This window comes from Enhydra lutris, unplaced genomic scaffold, assembly GCF_002288905.1.
Source record: "Enhydra lutris kenyoni isolate GAN:26980312 unplaced genomic scaffold, ASM228890v2 scaffoldscaffold3, whole genome shotgun sequence".
Classification (NCBI taxonomy): Eukaryota; Metazoa; Chordata; class Mammalia; order Carnivora; family Mustelidae; genus Enhydra; species Enhydra lutris.
The window spans coordinates 29187276-29199345 of record NW_019154087.1 but is presented as its reverse complement, the minus strand read 5'-3'; positions in this window follow the sequence as shown (position 1 = coordinate 29199345).

The following is a 12070-nucleotide window of genomic DNA, read 5'->3' as shown; positions in this document are numbered from 1 at the left end:
CAGAGTTCTTTTTATAAAATTGCAAAGCTTTAGAGGGGACTATCTTAATCTTATTTCTCCCCCGAGCTCTATTACTGTTAGGGCATGAATTTGCAGAGGTATTATTTATTTCAAAGCTCATATATTATATTCGCCCACAGATGGGCCCCAATATTACTTTCAATCTATGTTCACTTATGTGCCCCCTTGAAAACTTGGGGTATTTATAGGACTGAATTTGCAGAGTAACACATTAAATTAATACCCAAATTTACTGTACACTGACAGATTTATCTTCAGAATCACTATACTGTTCATATTTCCACCAATGTTTTCATATATCTTGGTTTTTAACAGCTAAATAATATTCATGGAAGGAGGTACTATAATTCAATTACCATTCCTCTACTTTTGGATCTTTGTGTTATTTCTAATTTTTGATATACTAAACCTCATAGGTATTCATCTTTCTCTGTAAATCTTTGTCCAGTGTTGACTGTTTTTTAAAGATAATTTCTTGAAAGTGTGGAAATAGTGGAAGATAAAAATAACAATTATATAATGCTTTTGATGCACATTGCCAAATTGATTCCCAGAAAGCTTGTACCAGTTAGAGTTCCCATCAGAAATCTCTCACGTGTTCATTCACAAAATATTTATTAAGTGCCTCATATTTTCCAGGTACTGTTGGAGCCTCTGGGGATTAGACAAAGAATGATTTCTATTCTTCATGGGGGTGGGAGAAGAAGCTAAGGAAGGATATAATTTCAGTTGGGAACTAACTTCAGGTGGTCCCCACAGGAAGCTCTGTACACAAATTACAGGGGGGAATTAGTCCCCCCTGAGGCATGAGGTTAGGCCATCCGTCATCCATATCTGCTGAGGTGGAGAACGGGGTGTGGTTTGCTGGGCAAAGAAGTCCTCCATTGGTCAAAAACAATTCTTCATTAAAGGAAGCAGTTGTATTTTATTAGCTGCCACTACTCACAGAGGTTAGGATTGAAGGCAGCTGCCAGTGAAGGGGATCTGGGTGAAGTACTGCTTTTCTATGAGTAAGAACTTGGCCCAAGCTAAAACCTCAAATTTTCCTTAAGTTAAGAACTCTTGACACTCTCTCTTTCAACATGAAGGACGCTGAACAGACTCATTTTCATTTCTTTATTATATTTAACTTCCAACAAATAAGAACTTCACAACTGTAGGGTCTCCTGAAGATACCCTCACAACCATTTGTCAGTGCTTTGACCTTCAGTGAAAATCTGAAACAACTAGGGGAAAATTTAGAAGTCCATCTACTCCATCCTTCTCTTTCAGAGTAGATAATCTTCACTCCATCCTAAGTAGAGAGGAATTTGGGGCTGTCATACTTCTTCAGGCCAAAATCTAATTTTATTTCCACTGGGTATGTTCAGTAAGTACAGATGGGCAATAATATCTCTCCAATTCTAGGTAAGGAAATATAAATGAGACTCTGTTGGGAGCATTAAGAGACAGAAGACAGTGTCATAGCTAGAGAGACCAACTAGTTGGGTATCCCGGAACTGAAGGCTTTCCCTGGACAGGACCCAGAGCTTTCATTGTTAAGACTGGAATCATCCCAGGAAAATCAGAACACTTGGTCACCTTAGGTCTCAATTAAAAACTCACATTTTATTAATATTTGTTGTAACAAATTATAATTTTCCACTTTTCCCCAATGGTTTGTGATATATTTATTATAACTTTATTATTTATAGTCAAAAGAAATTTACCCAAAAGTTCATAGTTCTCACAGCAATGTACCCTTAACCTACAAACTTATTCTTAACCCAGATTTTTTTTAATTATTAGAGCTACAAATATTGCCAAATGTAAAAGAAATCAAAGGTAAGGCAGGCTCGAACAGTATAAATGACTTAAAATTTGACAATTTCACTCTAAATAAGTGAGAGATGGTCAGACAGCTAGCTACTTTAGTTCTAGCCTTTTTTCAATACTACATTCTCTGACTAGCAGATTTTGTAAAGGTGTCTCCATCTATCCCTGAGTCAAATGTCAATGTACAGAACTTTTACTTGTTGGCTTCTATCGCCATACTGATTGCTAAAATATGCACAGGGAATTTGTGGTTGCAGAAAAAGCTAGAAAGAGAAAAATCAAGGAGAATAGAAACTAGAGAGAAGAGAAGGGCCCACGGAGGTGGACCAACAGACACATTTTTAGGAAAAGAAGTGCCAAGCCTGAATTCTCAGTTCACTTTAGTTTCTCTGTTTCCACCTCCAGCAAAGTCTTTCATGAGCACATATGTTGCCTGGGTTGTATCTTACAGAATCTAAAAAATAGGGTTTAGTTTCACTTTAAGATTGACACTGTTCAACAGAAAGACAACTGGAATAGTAGGAAAAACTGTTCCTACAACTGGAATACTTCAGTGGGCAAAGAAGCTCAGGGCCAGAGATAACCATGAAAACAACTCAAAGAAACATTTGGAATATGTTTTCCAGAACCTATGGAATGGGGTTTCCAAACAACTTTACCTGAGCATTAGGGGTAGGGACAGGAAGTTAGTTGGCATCTGGGTAACAAGTGCACATTTTTTGACTCCCTAACACTCAGGTATAATTTATCCTGAGTGCATTTTTTCATTCTGCCCGAGATTGACTATTTCTGCAGAAACAAGTTTTTGCTGAAGTCAGCGCATCAGAAGAGCCAGGCTCTGCGTGTGTGGGCATGCATGGGCTTCCTCACTCTATTGCCCCCTGCTTGTCTGCTGTTTCAAATATGGTACAGTCTCATTCTGTATCAACCCCATCTTCCCACTACCCAATACCTCCATCTGTATTTTTTAGAAACCGGGAAGATGAAATAAACTTAACATGGAAAAAAATCTTCTACAACGTCTGCTGTGAAATAGAAGCACTCTTTGTTGATGGGCTTAGCGACCTTACACAAATTGAGTGATGGCTCTGAGAAAATATGCAGCATGGAAACCAACCAGCAATGTTGTCAATCTGTTCTTCCCTGATAGATCAAGGACAGAATATCAGCAATTCATTTTGGGGAGTCACAAAAATTATAGATGAGGAAGATTACTTGATACAGGAACCTTATCAGGAGATGCAGGTTGTTACCAGCAGTGGAGGAAAATAACTGGTATACTTGCAAATGACGAACTTTATCATACGCTTTACTGCATCACCATGAACACTCTCTGTGAGCCTTTCACCAAGGCCTATCTGTGCTTATGCATCCTTCTGGAAGCATTTATAAAGTAGAAAAGTTGAAATCAACTTTGACACTAATATCAATCTTGAACATCTTCCAAAACCAAAGCTGATTTATTTTCCTGGGAGAGAATCATGAGAAGGAAACTGATAGTTGCCATTAGGTCACCTACTCAAGTCTCTGGGGACAGCTCATTGCAATATGCTTGTTTTTCATTGTATGTTATTAGAACATCACGAACAACAATGCTTCTACAACCTTCTAAAGAAAATTCATGCAAATGTATGTAAAGAAAAGTTTCTCAAATAGGATAACTTTCTCTTTCACCAATTGCCATAAAAATAATTTTCTTTTATTCTTTGTTAAACTCTATCATGCCCATTCCAAGTCTTTCAGACATTTCGAAAGGCTTTTCCTTCTCCCAGACATTAAATTCACTCTAAAGAGAAAACAAGCACTACATATACAGTACATTGATTATTCTGGTATCAAGATGCTTATCTATAACTCTATAGGATGTGTAATGCTTAAAGTAGAGATATTACCCCTCCTCTCCACTGACACTTACTTTCTTGGATATAAAATGAAAATATGATTTTTCTTACCTTTTTATTTAGTGAAAACATTCTAGAATCCAGACTTTCAAACTTCTTAATATTTTTAATAATTGCAATCTAAGTCACTCTCTATCTCTCTCTGGACCTCATCCTTACTCCTAGATACTAGAAGAACCAGGAGGAATAAAGAATAAAGAATTATTTTTATTAGGTAGAGCTGACTTCCAAAGGTTTGACAAATGGATGGTTGGAGATAAAGGTATCAGGGCATAAAGGGAGACATTCATGTATTCATTCACAGAATTGTATCAAGGGCCTACAGCGTGTCACGTACTGCAGCAGATGCTGAAGGTGGAAAAATAAACAAGACCCAGGAAACCATGAAAAGGACATGAGCTACAGTGCTGTCAACAGTAAACCCTGTAGTATAGTCAGCGTGCAAAGGAGGGAGGCCTCAATCCTGGCTGAGGGTTTGGGATCCAAAAACTTTCCCTAGAAGTTTCCTAGGTTGAGATTGGAAGACAGTACATTTTTGCCAGAGAGACAGGGAGAGAAAAGTAGAAGTAGAAGAGGAAAACAGAAGCCGTTCCCCTTCAGGGACCATCGCATGCAAGTGGGTCACTGACTCTTCAGGGAATGATCACATAAGCATCACACACATGTTCTTCTTCAGCAGTATTTGTCTTCAAAATTTAAGTCGGGAGCCTTTGTTCAATAGGAGTGTTATTTTTTTTTAAGGACCATGAAAACATAGATACTTAATGACTTCTTAATAATGAAAAAAGAGGGGGCTCCTGGGTGGCTCAGTGGGTTAAAGCCTCTCCCTTTGGCTCTGGTCATGATCCCAGGGTCCGGGGATCCAGCCCCGCATCGGGCTCTCTGCTCAGCAGGGAGTCTGCTTCTCCCTCTCTCTCTGCCTGCTGCTCTGCCTACTTGTGATCTCTACCAAAAAAATAAATAAAATCTTTTAAAAAAATAATGAAAAAAGAGGAGCGAGAGACTGTATTGTGATCGTCTTACAAAGCTTTGCCCTTCTTCCTCATTGCACTTTAGATAATGGGAAAAACCCTGAGGCATTTTCTATCAAAGACAAAATCAGAAGTCACCTTCGCCCATTGTCCAGGCTGACACCCGTCCACCTCCAAGGGGTTGCACTGGTCTGTGTTTCTTCAATGTCCCAGGAATGAAGAACATGATGGGTGCTCTTTTCCTGATGCAAATTGTGCTTCTCTGTTTCACTCTAACTGCCTCTGCACTTCAGTGGAAAGAAAGAGAAGACACCATGAAACAGGAGCTATTTGCTACTAGGAGAATCATCTCCCACTCCCCAAAATGATCAGTCAAAAGAAGAAAATAGCTTTTTCCTGTTCCTGCTCTCCACATTCCCCCTACTTCCCTAGGAGACTTCCTGTTCGATGGGTTCTTCGGGCTTCTGTGATACTACGGTAAAGAGAGATAATCACCAAAGTAGTGAGTAGGAAAAGGAGAAGGAATTAGCCAAAGCTGGTAAATTATTTTACATGATCAAATGGTGAGGGAAGTCTGGAGAAAAGAGGGGGGGAAACCCACATATAATAAGGGTGGATAAGAAAGTGTTTGAGAAGTAAGGGAGGGAGGTGTTGGGAATGCTGCAACATACTGTAAGTAGCTATATGATGAAAGAGAAGTTAACAGGTGTTCTATAATCTACGTATTTAGACTTGCTAAGTGGTTTCCATGAAATGCTAGTAAAAAGTTGGAAAATTTTAGAAGTCATTTTGATTTCCAAGGCTGTATTTCTTTAGTCACAGCTGTGCTCTGAGATTGGATCCTATGGCTCCAGAATAATAATAATTATGCTTCCTTGACCAGTAAGCTTACTAATCAACAATAGTATTAATTCTACTCCGATACAGTAGTCACAAGCCACATGTGGCTATTGAGTGCTTGTAGCATGGCTAGTCAGGGATGAAATGCACTGGAACTGTAAAATACAATAAGATTTTGAAGACCTAGCCAAAAAAATATTAAGGGCAAGAAATCAAAATACCATTAATAATTTATGTATGCATTACAAGATGAAATGAGAATGTATTGGCTATATTGAGTTAAGTAAAATGTATTATTAATAATTTATCAGCAATTTACCTGTTTCTTTTTCCTTTTTCCTATTTTTTCCAGAGAGAATCTTAAGAAGGCTCCATGCCCAGTGTAAGCCCAACACAGGGCTTGATCTCCTGACCCTGAGGTAAGGACCTGCACCAAAATCAACAGTTGGACACTTAACCAACTGAGCAACCCACACACCTCTGTTTTTCCTTTTTTTACATGACTACTAGAAAGTTTTAAATTACATCTGTGCTCAAAATGGCAAATTACATAGGTGGATTACATTATCACATTTTTATTGGATAGCAGTGTACTAATTTATCACAGAAACTAACCACAAATAGTAACTAAGCATTCTATAGAGGACACTGAGAGATTTTCCGTGGCTAGGAAACAGTAGAGCTTCGTAGTGAGGTTCATGAGCTTTGGGGTCCATATTTCTGGGCTTACTCCTGGCACTGTCATCTGTGAGTATGTGATTTTGGGTGAAACACTCAACATTTTTAACCTCTGTTTCCTAATCTAAAAAATGGAGTTTATAATAGTACCTTCCTCACAGAGTGGTTATACAGGTAAAACATTTACAATAGTGTTTTTACATGATTAGCATATTAGCTTGTATTCTAAATTACTCTCAGGGAGAGAAGGGTACTAAAATGTGTTGAGTGTTCTTTTCAGTTTTCTTTTATTTATTTTTTTTCTGAAAGTTCCGTGGAGGCAGGGGCTTTTTCTGTTCTGTTTTCTCATTTATACACAATAACTAATTCTTAATGATATTTACTAAATATTGAACAAATGATTCTGGGATGGAAAATCAATTAGTGGGTAGTATTATTACCCCCATTTTAGAGAAGAGGAAATGGAAGTTTGCTGAAATTCAGAAGTTAAAATGTTAGATGAAGTTATAAAATTCATAGATGATAAAGTCAAGATTTAAATCCAGGGGTGCCTGGGTGGCTCAGTGGGTTAAAGCCTCTGCCTTCGGCTCAGGTCATGATCCCAGGGTCCTGGGATTGAGCCCCGCATCGGGCTCTCTGCTCAGTGGGGAGCCTGCTTCCTCCTCTCTCTCTGCCTGCCTGTCTGACTACTTGTGATCTCTGTCTGTCAAATAAATAAATAAAATCTTAAAAAAAAAAAAGATTTAAATCCAAATTTGCAAGAACATTCAGTCTGTGAACTCAATAAGCATTCCATCTAGTTGAAGAAATAAAATGTGTTTCAAATAAAAAAATATTGTAATACTATTAGCTTGAAGATGATACTATTTAAATAACTCAATCAACGATTACTAAAAATTTCAGTGTAGAAAGACTTCATGTCCAGCAAGCGTGTGCAGGAAAGCATTGGAAAGGACGAGATGGAAGTTGAACCTCTAGAGATTCATTAAGTTGGACTGAGTGAGCACTTTGTCTGGGAAAAGGGGTCACTTGGGGCAAATGAACAGACTGAGCAGAGGTATGGAGGCTGAAATCCAAAGGCAGGTTTTGTTTTTTGTTGTTGTTTGTTTTAGATTTTTTTAAAAATTTATTTATTTGAGAGAGAGAACAAGCAGTGGGGAGGGGCAGATGGAGAAGGAAAGAGAGAGAGAAGCAGACTCCCTGTTGAGCAGGAAGCCTGACTCAGGCTCAGTCCCAGGACCTAGAGATCATGACCTGGGCTGAAGACAGACACTAAACTGACTGAGCCACGCAGGCACCCCTAAAGGCATGTTTTGAAGCTCTACAATGGATCTTTTTGTCTGGAGAAGATAGTTCATGTAAATTTATTAATAGAATTTAGGCAGAAATAAAGGTGACATTAGATCTTAGGCTTTGAATGAAGATTCAAGTAAGAAGTTAGAAATTTGGCAAACAAATAGTAGGCAATTTGTCTTTCTTTTTAGCATAGTCAAGATGAGATAGCAGCAGTGTACAAGAAGAAGCAGGAGAGGGATAGTCGAGATGGGGAAATAATTAAGGAGACTTGCAAAATCCAGTCATGTGGTAGTAAAGATAAGAATAAGAAATTTGGAAATAGGAATGGAAAGGAAAGGAAAAATTTAAGAGATGTTAAAGACAGATGTTCTAGCTTCAAATCTGGATGGTTAGTCACTAAAAATAGAATATATGACCTTTTATTTTCCTATTAAAAAAAATTCATTCTTGATTTCTCTTATCTTGCACATAGCGCACATTTACTTTATTACAAGGTCTAGCCACGCTACTCAAAATACTTAATAAATTGAATCCCTCCTTTTATTCCTATACTTCATCACAAACTCTTATGTTACTTTATATTATTTTTTCTTACTGAGTTATTTTAAGAGATTCTGTGTTAGATAAGAGCATTTGTTCACAATTCTTTCTTTCTCTCTCCTTTTCTATCTTGGCTTCTTGTGGGCTGGATGCCTCTTGTCCTCTAGCCCCCAAATTTCTACCCTTAGAGCTAACATTTATTTGTGTCCTAAAGGATGACTAGCTCCTAGTAAAATTGCTCACAATTTTTAGAGGAATTTTAGTGAAAAGAATTAATCTTTTGCATCACAGCTCTGATATCAAATATCCTGTGAAGCCTGTTTGAACTTTCCAAAGCCACGTTTTTCTTCTTATTTTACAATTAATCTTTTAAGAATTTATTATTGTAAATTGTCTGTATTCGAATGTTTCCCTCATTGATCTGCAACCTCTTTGAGACTTATGATTATTCTTTACTAATGTTTTTGATGAGGGAGCAGGAGGCTGACTGAGGACAAAGCAAAAGTTGACACCTTGCACCCCCTCTCCATCTGCTCTCCTTCGGTAATATGTGTAGCATTCCTCAGGCACCTCTGACTGCCATAAGAAACAAATAGTTAGCTTGCAGAGATCACAATCCTGCAAGACAGGAGTCTCCCTTGGTTTACAAATGTCCTAGAGATTTACAACAAAGAAGTTACCTTATCAATAGCACAATTTCCAGAGGCAAATAACTCAGTTCCTCAAGCCCTAAATAAAGTTAAATTTCTTCTAAACCCAAATCTCACTAACAAAGATGCTTGATAGCAGAAATGTGAATGGCTTGCTAAAAGACAACATTGATCAAGCCCGGATACCAGAAGTCTCCTTGTAGGCCCTCTTTAACATATAAAAACTCCCGTTGAAACCTCCCTTTCTATCGTGGAGGGTGCGACAAATCCCAGGAACGTGAGGGTAAGAGGATGAAGAAAAGAACTGGAGAAGTAGAGAGATGGGGGCAGGAGGAGCACTGAGGAGGATGTACAACAGTGCTAAGTTTATTCAAAGCATTAAGGCCATATATATAGTGATATTACAATAGGAGAAGCAATACATCTGTGTCTAGTTAAACAACCACAAGTTCCCATAATAAGTTTCACACTTAACTATAAGCAGACCTCATGACGCCAAATGGCTGATGCCAGTACAATTGTTCTGTATTGATACAGCAAACCTGAAAGTAATTTAGGGGCTGTACTAGGGCAGCAAGGACCAGCCACGAACTTATGACCCCAACCATATTGTTCTCATTTGTTTAGCAAGCGTGTGGGAAGTCATGTAGGCGAGTGCACAACACATAGCTCAGACCCCTTCTCAGTGCTACTCAACTTTTCCGGTCCTAAATCTTTTGTTAGGTTATTTGGACTTTAAAGGAGGCACAAGTCAGGGCCTGGTTTGGTCCTCGTCTCAAGCCTTACCGTGGCCTCCCACACATTTCCTTCACCTTCCCCCAACCGCAGGGTACATAGCCTGCCATCCCTCACTACCCGGGGAGGCAGCATTTCTTCCTGCCTGCCCACGGGTCCTGTCCCTGTGCTTTAATAAACCACCATTTTGCACCAAAGATGTCTCAAGAATTCTTTCTTGGTCACCGGCTCCAGACTTCAGCCCACCAAACCTCACCTAGGTTCTAGAACTTCATCATTTTGATACCTAGTCTTTAAAACAGTATCTGGTACTTTTAGGTCAGTAAATGTCAAAATAATGAATGGCTAACACTGAGATACCTCTTTCTGTATTGTTTTGTTATTTATGTGGAAGTTTTGAATTTCCACATAAATTTTAGTAACATCTTATCAATTTCTACCAAAAAAAAATTTGTTGGACTCTGAGGGTGATTAGGTTGAATTCTGTACATCAAACTCAGGAAAAGTGACATATTATCCACATTGGGTCTTTCATTCTATAAACATATTCTATCTCCCCATTTTCTTCAGTAATGTCACATAATTTTCAATGTAGAGGCTTGGCATATGTTATGTGAAATTTACCCCTAAATGTTTTGGTTTTACTGCTTTTTAAAATAATTTTTAAATTTCATGTTTTGTTTGTGAAAACATACTAAAATGCAATTGATTTTTTTTTTTTTTTTTTTTTTTTTTTTTGTATTCCCATGTATCTTGAAGTCTTGCTAAATTTGTTTACTAGTTCTGGTGCTGTATTCTATGTACAGAGTCATGACAGATTCAGTTCTTTCTTTACATCTTTTTGTTAATTCTTTTTCTTGCCTCAGTACAATGACTAATACTTCCAGTACAGTGTTGGATAGAAGTGGTGAGAGTGGCTATCCTTGCCTTGCCCATGTCTAGAACAAGTAGCGGGACAGGGTTGAGGATGTAATTATCACTGAAATTTCACATAGAAGCTTAATATAAACTGTAATAAATAAGCTATGGAAAAGGACAGAGGCCTTTCAATAAAGGAAGAAAGCTTTTTTTGAAAGAGTAATCACTTAAAAATTCAGAAATCTAAAATAAGTTATTGAGAAGGTCATTAATTAATACTTGAAAAAACATTTCTCTTAATCCTTATAAATTCTAGAGGATTTCTGCTAAATGGCTTTTTCGCCATCTTGAATAATTTGTAGTACCCTCTTGCCTATTTTTTTGCCCACTCACAAGTTTCACTATAAATGGGAACAAGGCTTATTTGAATGTTCTAGACAAAATAAATGAGAGATATTACAAATGGTGCCAATCGTTTTCATCCACTAGTAATCCAGCCCAGGCTCCACCTCTGAGCAGAACATGTTTCCATGAGGTAGCTGTGAGGATGGGGTGATGTTAATGATTCTTCCTGACCACAAATATGGCTGTGTAGAACCTCCTTCTGTTTATTGGATTGTGCTTATGCTACCATCAAGGCAGGTTGATTTGGGTCTCTCTGCATCATTTAAGCAATGGGAGCCCATACCCTATAGCTTCTGCCTCTCTGCAACAGAGCTCCCCTACAGAGCCTTCTGTAAACAGAAATCACCCAGCTCTTCATTGATCAGTATACCCTGAGGCTTTTATTTTAGAAGCTGGGGTGAGGCAATTTTCTCTTATTTACCAGAATACCTAGTCAAAGGGATGAGAAATTAATTATAATTTGTTTAGTTGCTTTCACTTACTTAAGAGAAAAATAGTATTAATGGAACAGGGTCCCTGTTCAGATACAGTATAAGTGTGCAGTAAGTATAAGACAGCTGCAGAGGATGGGGTTAAGTCATTCTGCCTCTTCTGTGCCTCCCTGTGGGTTCACAGGTAACCTTGGGGCAAGTCTTCTTAGTTTAGAGAATAGTTATTTGAATGCCCTCCTTCCTTCCTTTGTAATTGTAAAGTGAGGGTCATTCATTGTCTAAACTGGGAGTAAAAATATAATAGACTAGGGATTAACCAAAATCTCTAACCCCCACAATCCAAGTCAGGGAGTTGGTGAATTGATTTACCTCATAATGATGCATAGGAGATGAGAAATCATCAACCCAGTGCCTTGAGAAAAAAAAATCAGTGAAAACAATTAGAGTGAATCAGAATGGTTCCAACAACTCCTAGATGAAGAAGATGTCAAAAAGTCCCTGAAATAAAAATTATTTCAGCTAAAAAAAAAAAAAAAAATCTAGAGTGGATATTCCACTCTTAATGAAGGCTGATTGCTCCTGGTCATGCACAAGTGCTAATTCTATCACCACAAGAATGCAAATTCCACTCAGCCAGAGGGGTCTTGGTTTTGTTAATTTCTGTCCCTCCGGCACCTGAGAAGAGCCTTGGGTATTGTTGATATGGGAAACTACCTCAGTCCTACAGTAGTCTTCAAGTACACAGTGAGACAGATGATCTCAAGTGTTCATTATCTTCTTTATTTTATTTAATTAATTTATTTATTTGAGAGTGAGAGAGCGACAGAGATAGCAAGAGAGCAGGAGCAGGAAGGAGAGGGAGAAGCGGGCTGCTCAGCAGGGGACCTGATGCAGGGCTGCATCCCAGGACCCTGGGATCATAACCTAAG